The sequence below is a fragment of the Ostrinia nubilalis genome, chromosome 3 (genome assembly GCF_963855985.1).
Source record: "Ostrinia nubilalis chromosome 3, ilOstNubi1.1, whole genome shotgun sequence".
Taxonomy (NCBI): Eukaryota; Metazoa; Arthropoda; class Insecta; order Lepidoptera; family Crambidae; genus Ostrinia; species Ostrinia nubilalis.
The window spans coordinates 9,952,973-9,961,856 of record NC_087090.1 but is presented as its reverse complement, the minus strand read 5'-3'; the positions used below and the strand labels follow the sequence as shown (position 1 = coordinate 9,961,856).

The window sequence follows — 8,884 nt, the reverse complement described above, 5'->3', positions numbered from 1 at the left end:
GATCGAGGAGAATTTTTTGCAATGTTATTTCTTGTGTGAGTATCCACATTTAATTTCTTAGTCATAAATCAAGATTATTTTTGATAGACAGATAAAGATAGTTATGGTTTACAAGTTCCTATTAGTTTTTGTATACAGGGCTGATCTTTTTACAAACTTCTATTTGTTATTGTAGTACCTACTATTGTACAAGAAGAAAATTATGTGAATTTTTCCACGTGAAACTAGCAATATTAAAAGGAAATTTATCTAAATATTCGTAAATATCAGTAGTGAGGTCTTATAAATGAATTTAATACTGTGTAATTTGAACCAATAAATAACAAAAGCTGGTGCTAATAATATAATAGAAAAGTCATCGTCCTTATTCAATTACCGAAATACATTATACTCATGATACGACACATTTGTAAGCACATATTTACCATACATTCATAAGGCTGGAGCTACGTGACCGTAATGTTTTCCTTATGCTAATCTGTAGTCATATTGGAGACACATAAAATCGATAATAAAATACGCATCAGAAAATTCAAAATCACTTACGTTTCAGGGCGGAGCAAGCGGTGTCCTATCGGCCAATAAAAATGTAAATACTACTAATAAAATTTTGCTTTTGAAGTGGGCCGATGCTTTGATGCCGATGTTGGTACAATCAGGTCCCATGCGTGTGGGTGGTCACGGCCTTATGTATCATGATGTAGGATTTCCCTAAGGATTTCCCGGTCGCTGGTGCGAGTCATTGAATTATCTTATTAGATACTAGCTGGGCCTACATCTACGCCATCGTCTATTTTAGTATTCTAATTACCACGTGCCTATGGGCCTACTACTGTTTAGTACAGAGTAATCTTTCGAATGGCGTCAAACAAAAAGAATTTAAAAAGATAAAGGCACAAAATCCATCTAGATTTTTATTCCGATAAATATTATCCTACTATAATAAAACACTTTTAAAGTAATAATAATTAGTTAACGCGACATCAAATAAATCGACCCTCCCGCGACAAGCACTTTCAAACGTATGCATCCCCACTTCCCACCAATATTGGCACCATTTAAAAGCCTAGTTCTAAACTTCATTTCATTAAAGGAAAGGTTTTTACCCCAAAAATGTGTCTGTAGAAGAATCCAGTCACTTCTTCAAAAACAGGTAGTTACGCTTGAGCCAACTTTTATGGCTATAAAACTGTTAAGTTGGGATTAATCGCTATCCATCTGTTAGAGAGGACACGTGAGATCATTATTTGGTTTTATAACCATAAAAATTGGTCTAATTGATTCCAGAGGTGAGCCCAAAGTGAGGTCTTTTTTCAAGTCGCATTTATGGTATATGTTAATCATTTATTAAGAAATGAAATGTGTTTTTCTTTAAGGATATTTATTGGGCTTTCAAATAACACCAATATTGTTGGGGTACCATGATTGTGTCAGAAGAAAATCTTTAAAGTTCGCGTCGCGGGAGGGTCGATTTAGTATTTGATTTCGAGTATAGGTTGTGTTTTTAATATGGTTACAACCTGTTCTTCGGGTTTAACTATTTTCAAAACTCTACATGAATTGAAATCCAGAACAATTTTAGTAATTTGAAAGAAATTATCTTTAAAAATAGTGTCGGACATAAAACATAAAAAAATTGTCCACTCGTAGCAGCGGTACTTGGCAAGCATAAAATAAAATTTTGTGGAAATGTACCCGTAAACATTCGAATTGATACTTAACACTTAAGTAAGAGTCATCGAATGGAGTGCTACGTGCATAACTAGTGCACAAATTATGCAAATTTCGTTCCATTGTCGCAAAAAGTGAGATGGCTTTCCATCTCAAGCCGTGCCAAGTTCAAGTTTCTTGCCAAATTACATTCTTCCGGCCTATTTTTGAGTTTGTAAATCATATTAATCTGTTGTTTCGGGATACAAAAATACTATTTGCCAAGGGTTCTTCGCCATTGCATTGTGAATTTTGGCAAGGCCCTCAAATAAAAGGCCCTAAAATATTTTATTACCTAGTTTTCTAGAGAGAAATTTCCGAGAATAGATCTTGTGTTTGTAAGAGCACAAAATATAACAGAAGGTAAACTCATGTATGTACCTCGCTTTGCATACCTCGCTCGCTCGCACGCTCGGCCGTCGCGCTAGGGTTGTCTTGTCATGTGTTGCGTTTATTTCGTTATGATAGTAAGTAATAGTTTGCAAACAAATACACGAGAAGGAAGTAGTATGTAGTTGAGTGGTTGACACTATTGTCCAATAATTCCTAAAACCTCTTTAAAACAATTTGATATTCCTAATAATTGAGTTGGATTTCAATTTATCAACGTTAAATGAACTATTGAAATACAAATAAACACCTTACTTACCTCCCGGAATCAACTGGTAGTTTAAAAACGAAAATTTAGTTTTTAATGTTGAGTGTAAGCAACCGTCTACTTATCAAATATTACCCCTTTTTTGTTGTTCACTCATTTTCGCACAAACAAAATAATTTCACAAACGCGTGAGCAGCGTCACTCAAGCGAACGCAGTCGCGCCTCGCATTCGTCCAAGACAGTCTTGATAATGCGTACGTGAGCGATGTCTATGTATGCGTGGCACGAGCGCGCTTAGTATGGAGTTTACCTTCTGTTATATTTTGTGGTAAGAGTATGATTTGATTAAATGTAAAATGTGGGTGGAGGAGCTAATTAATATTTTATACTGTTATTGTAATTATGTAAGTAGTAGGTACAGTGCTTAAATTAAGTCTAAAGCTTGACTGCCCAAAATAATAATTAGAAAATTCTTAAACTCTTTCCAAATATTAAATTGAAGATAATAAAGTCCCGATCCTCACTTTGTCGTACCAAATTCTCACAATTTGTAATGTGCCAATAAATAAAACAGTCCGCATTGCATCCAGATGTGTGCTATAAAATTATTCATAGAATAATATACCGTAGATGTTTAGGGCGAAAGAATTTCAATATGTACCTATAATGTTATGCAGGTTGATTCTTTGAGCCCGGGTCGGACATGGAGCATTTGAATAAACCGATATCGCCGGAGCCGAGCAAAATATTGGCGGACTAGCGACCCGCCCCGGTTTCGCATAGATATTTAACAAAAAAGATGACTAAAAACAATAATATGCCTATGAATGTTAATCACAAAAAATTAGGATTCTAATGGTGAAAGAAGTTATGAAATTGGTCCAGTTGTTTTTAAGTTTATTCGTTACAAACTTTTTTTTTTCTATAATATTAGTATAGATAGAGGTCGCTGTTCCGAACCAGACCCCAGGAAAAGTATGTTTTGCTTCCGAGCCGCCTTTATTACATTCAAGATGTACTACGAGTGCAATCGATTATACAAGAATTTGTTCATACATTTCAATAAGTTATTGTGCTTGTAATTCAGACTCAGATGTAGTTTATTTGAAGACAAGTTATTTTGATCGCCTTTCAGTGTTATTATTTAATAGATTTTAACTGGTTTACCTGGTTTAATTGTGGGCTAATTATAATAAAAACCAAATTTTTGCTATTTCTCTGCGTTATTTATCCCGCACCAGTGGTAAGAGTTACGTTGAGATTTGAACTACGGACTTGGTATACAAAATCAAATTTACATAATCAAACTTGTCGCCGGATCCAATCCCATTTGTTTCCAGACAAAAATGGCTCCCCAATAACGCTTTATCCAAAACAGCTATAATCAGCTCCTTGTTTGGCGCGTTAAGCAAAGTCTTTAAGAACATCCGCAAATTGTCATCGGGCTATAAACGGCGTAATCCTCGCTTACGAGGCTCGCTCAGCACTATCGGACCTCGCCTCCACATTAACGCTCTGCCAGATGAAAGATAAACATTTGACGTGATGATGGGGCAAATCCGTATTCCTGTCACACGGACCGGGTTAATTCAATAGCTGATTGGATTTGGGGCACTGATCTGGCGGCCGGTTTACACGAGCCGACGCGACTGCCGCTTTGGAGTGCGTGCGCGTTACGTATTCTTATATGGTTTGGTGGTGGAGGTGGAGTGAAGGAAGTCTTAGCAATTATTAAGCGTATACCTACTTATTTGGAATTACGCACAATACCTAATGAGTTTTAAGTATTGATTGGAACATTTTTTTTACAATTATTGTAGGACTCTGTACCAAGAGTCACTAATGTCTCCTAATCAATTCGACCATTGGTTATGGTAAAACTGTATTTTTCCTAAATATAGGTAACTTTTGATGACTCTTGTTGATAGTTCACATGTTTTGATATTGAGATAAAATCTTGTTATTAATGGGAAAAACACAAATGACACACACAAATTACGTTTTATTGAATAAAAGAAACTGTAAGTAGGTGTAATTATTTACAACCAGTTTTAAAACTTTAAAACCGACTCCAAAAAACCTAACATCGCAGGCAAACTTTACATGTTTAATAATCTTGGCACCGACTCCAAAAGTATCAATCATGGTATACCTACATAAATATTAATTCGTCCTAATAAATAAGTAGGTAATTAGTAATTATTTTTCTACTTTTTAGTGTAGGTTTTTTGGAGTCGGTTTTATTTTTTTAAATAAAATTTTACTTATTTCTTGCTTTTTAGTTAACTAATTATTACCTTAATGTTAACCGTCAGCCCACCTTAAAAATATGAAAGAATACAACTGTTGGTCTATTTGTACCTATAATATTTAAAGAATTATCCTCCAACTCCTAAGCATTAAGGAGTTGTACCTACCATGACCAGTTCATCATGATGAGATGATGAATATCTGATGTAAACACTTGAATAACTTTAGAAACTATACTAATCTATAAAATTAAAAGAATTATCTTCCAACTCCTAAGTATTAAGGAGTTTTACCTTCTATCATCAGCTCATCAATATGAGATGATGATTTCCAGGAGCAAATACTTGAATAACTTAAGAAAAAGTTTGAAAAACGATATACGTGCCTATAAAATTTGAGGGTTGCCCTCGATTTCCCTAGGATCTCATCATCAGATCCTAACTTGGTGACAATGGGACCACCTCGGAAGTGTACCCTATCGAACAAAAAAAGAATTTTGAAAATCGGTCCACAATTGACGGAGTAATCGGTGAACATACATAGAAAAAAAAAATACATACAGTCGAACATATAACTTCCTCCTTTTTTGAAGTCGGTTAAAAACCAATAATTTTTATGAAAAATCGTATTGTGTAAATTTGCCAAACGACTCGTCACTTCTCTCGCGCTTTTATATTCCATCTTGTGTTGACATTGCATTGTTCTGAGGATTCTATTTATTGAGCTGATTTGTTTGCATCACGGCGCCTATGGCTCGCAGCCGCATCGGGGAGGTCGAGGAAATGGGGAGACAAATAGTAATTGAGGTGAGGACTTCGAAGTTTCAGGGGAAGTTTGTCTTAAGCAGAATAATGTAGTGTGCACTATTCAGAACAGGATTTGGGCTGTATCTCATTTTTAAAGGTCCTATTTTTAGTTATAGGTTTATGGAGGTTTCAAATTATTGTAATGTCATCGAGTAACGATTACGCGGAATGTAAGGTAAGTTTTTGTGTCCATTGGAGGATGCATCTTAATGGTGTATCATGTTTTTATTTTATTTTTCTTTATTCAGAAAACCACAGCTCTTTATAATGTTAATACAAACAGGAAAGTTATAGAAAGATTCTCATTCTTATTTTCAAAAGTTTTTATTTTCAAGTAGGTAGATAGTAGTTTTGTTGTTAGATTAAAATACGTTTCCAGATTCCAGAGAAAGAGCTCTATAAATAGGCAGTTTATAAGTATCTATTACAGTATTTAAAAGTGCTTTATTTTTCGGCTGAATTACTTTTGCTTTCGCATACTTAGGTACCTGTTTATAAGGTTACGTGCTAGAATTTAGGAGAACCTTGTGTTTTTCCGTAATTTTAGGTAAAAAACAAGAAAGTATATTTCAATTCCGGCAGACACCCGACCTTGCCGGTAACGCGGCCGGTTTTACGACTGCTCTTTTCTCTTGCCCTGGGAAAGGTACGTTTTGCCCGAATCTATTGGACGTTTTGACTTATTGCGTCATTCGGGGCTGCTTCTACTTTGGGTATATTGCGTATTTGTTTATGCAGCAATTCTCAAATTAAGTTTGGAATGTTTTTATTAACACACATAAATGTTCTAATATATCTGTCGTTTTAAATGAGGTGAGAGAATTTCCAGAAAATTACGTGGGAAAAAAATTGCGACTATTTTAAAAATAACTCTTTATGCTTGTTTTCTTAGATTATAAATCAGACTGTAGTAGGTACTAGATCTAGATGAAAATTAAGGGCAATGGATATTCTATTTGAATCTTTTTATCTTTCTTATTTTTTAGTAAATCGGAGCAAACTCCAGTTATGAGTCACTAGTCAGAAACTTAGGCCAGTGACTCATGATATAAAAGCTATCAAATTGCCTACTCGTGCCTACGGATGAAAACAGACTTAGTGCGTACTAGTTTTCATGAACGTGATGATTGATTGCAGCCTAAATTACTAACTCGTACTCGTAGAAGATTTTTGATACTTAGGTACCTACTTAATGGATCTAACAAGGTCTCAAGTCAAGGGAGGAAAGATTTTTGATACTTAGGTACCTACCCACTTAATGGATCTACGTGAAAGAAAAGATTTACGTGTTTTTTTTAGATTATCCTACTAATATTATAAATGCGAAAGTTTGTGTGGATGTCTGGATGTTTGTTACTCTTTCACGCAAAAACTGCTGAACGGATTTTGATGAAACTTTACATTATTATTGTTTAGTTTATAACCCAGAATAACATATAGGCTATAATTTATATCGATTTGTGACACACTAAATTTAACGCGGGTGAAGCCGCGGGCAGAAGCTAGTTTCTGTATAATTGTTGGGTCAAAACAAACCGCCTCTCCCTATAATCCTACCAATAACTACACAAAAAAGGGTCGTATGCAATTAACGTTACGACTACACCATAACACCGCACGTAACCATCTAAGAAAATTATTCAGCATCCATTCCCCGTTATTACTTCTTAACTCACCTTCATTACAAAAGTACCACACATAAATCCCTTTTCATTTAATGTCGCATAAAAATCTTGGTCTCGGAGGCGCCATAAGGTGTATTCTGAGAGGGTATGACACGTCTAAACAGTGGGGGGAGGTCGGGGAAAGCTGTGCGGTGTAAAAAAATCCCCTAATCTAGTAAACAGGGGGCAAATGACTCACTTCACGGCGGGGCCCCACGCATTCGGGGGTCTTAATCTTTCCGGATAAAGTAAAAGGAGACACGGCCCAGGTGGCATAATATAGCCACGCGCGGAATTGGGGGTCTTTGTCTTTTTACGTATACGGTCGCTTGTTAATTATGAAAGTGGGGAGCGTTTGAATAATAAGCAGAAATATGATTTTGGTTTGATAAGACGATTAAAAATTGCTGTCTGTACTGATTTACATTTTACGATGAATCAGGTAATGAGTTGGAACGGATTTGTAAATTTATTTTATGGTTGTATCAAAAGCTGCCGTACAAAAAATACAGTCATGTTAATGTTAATTAATATTAATTTTCTTTTCAAGCGGTTAATCGTAAATCTAAATAAGTAAAATTTTATAAAAAAAAAAATAAAACCGACTCCAAAAAACCTACTCTAAAAAAAAAGTAGAAAAATAATTACTAATTACCTAGGTACTTATTTATTAGGACGAATTATTAATATTTATGTAGGTATACCATGATTGATACTTCTGGAGTCGGTGCCAAGATTATGAAACATGTAAAGTTTGCCTGCACCGACTCCAAAAGTATCAATCATGGTATACCTACATAAATATTAATAATTCGTCCTAATAAATAAGTACCTAGGTAATTAGTAATTATTTTTCTACTTTTTTTTTAGAGTAGGTTTTTTGGAGTCGGTTTTATTTTTTTTTTATAAAATTTTACTTATTTCTTGCTTTTTAGTTAACTAATTATTACCTTGATGTTACCACTGAAGGTAGGCAGTACATTGAGTTTGAGACCATATTCTTAATGTATATTATAAAAAAGTTCATCCCCAATTTTCCACCCTTGGGGGTGAAATATTTTCTTCAAATTCGCATGAAACCACCCTTTTGATAATACCTATTCAACAAAAAAATCATCGTTCAAATTGGGTCATAATCGGCGGAGATATTGCGTATAAAAACGTTCATCCCCAATTTTCCACCCTTGGGGGTGAAATATTTTCTTCAAATTCGCATGAAACCACCCTTTTGATAATACCTATTCAACAAAAAAGTAATCGTTCTAATTGGTTTATAATCGGCGGAGATATTGCGTATAAAAAAGTTCATCCCCAATTTTCCACCCTTGGGGGTTGTTTTTTTATTATTAAATTTAAATGGGACCACCCTTGAGGTATTACCTATACGCTGAAAAAAGATTTGTTCAAATCGGTTCATAATTGGCGGAGTTATCGCGTAACAAACATAGAAAAAAAAAAAAAAAAAAAAAAACATACGGGTCGAATTGAGAACCTCCTCCTTTTTTTGAAGTCGGTTGAAAAGTATTTTTATCGACTCTGGATTACTTCTCAAAGGATACCTACCACACAACAGAGTACTGTAAATGGCTTAATTATTAACACTTCAAGTGTGTGACAAATGTTTAACAAATTATTCGTAAAAAAGTATTTATTACATGTATTTATGTAATAAAAATAAACGTATGCAGTTATGTAAACTCTATCATAATAACTAATATTTAATTAGCAACGTCTCCAGTACAGTATGAGGTTATCAAATTATGTTTTTAAAAACTACTTATTTAATATCACATCTCTCTTTCTGTATAGTTCAAAACTGTTTGCTAGTTAAACAAAGGGTATTCTAGTATTATTAT

The 8,884-nt window shown here is 34.5% G+C and overlaps 1 long non-coding RNA gene across 1 annotated transcript; it reads right to left on the bottom strand.

Annotated features, from left to right (window-relative positions):
• Positions 1-7,780: 7,780 nt before the first annotated feature.
• LOC135088313 (uncharacterized) lies at positions 7,781-8,543 on the bottom strand. Its single transcript, XR_010261007.1, has 2 exons — positions 8,392-8,543; positions 7,781-7,821 (listed from the first exon to the last, which is right to left on the bottom strand). It is a non-coding gene; the product is annotated as an uncharacterized LOC135088313 (long non-coding RNA).
• Between the last annotated feature and the right edge of the window lie 341 nt (positions 8,544-8,884).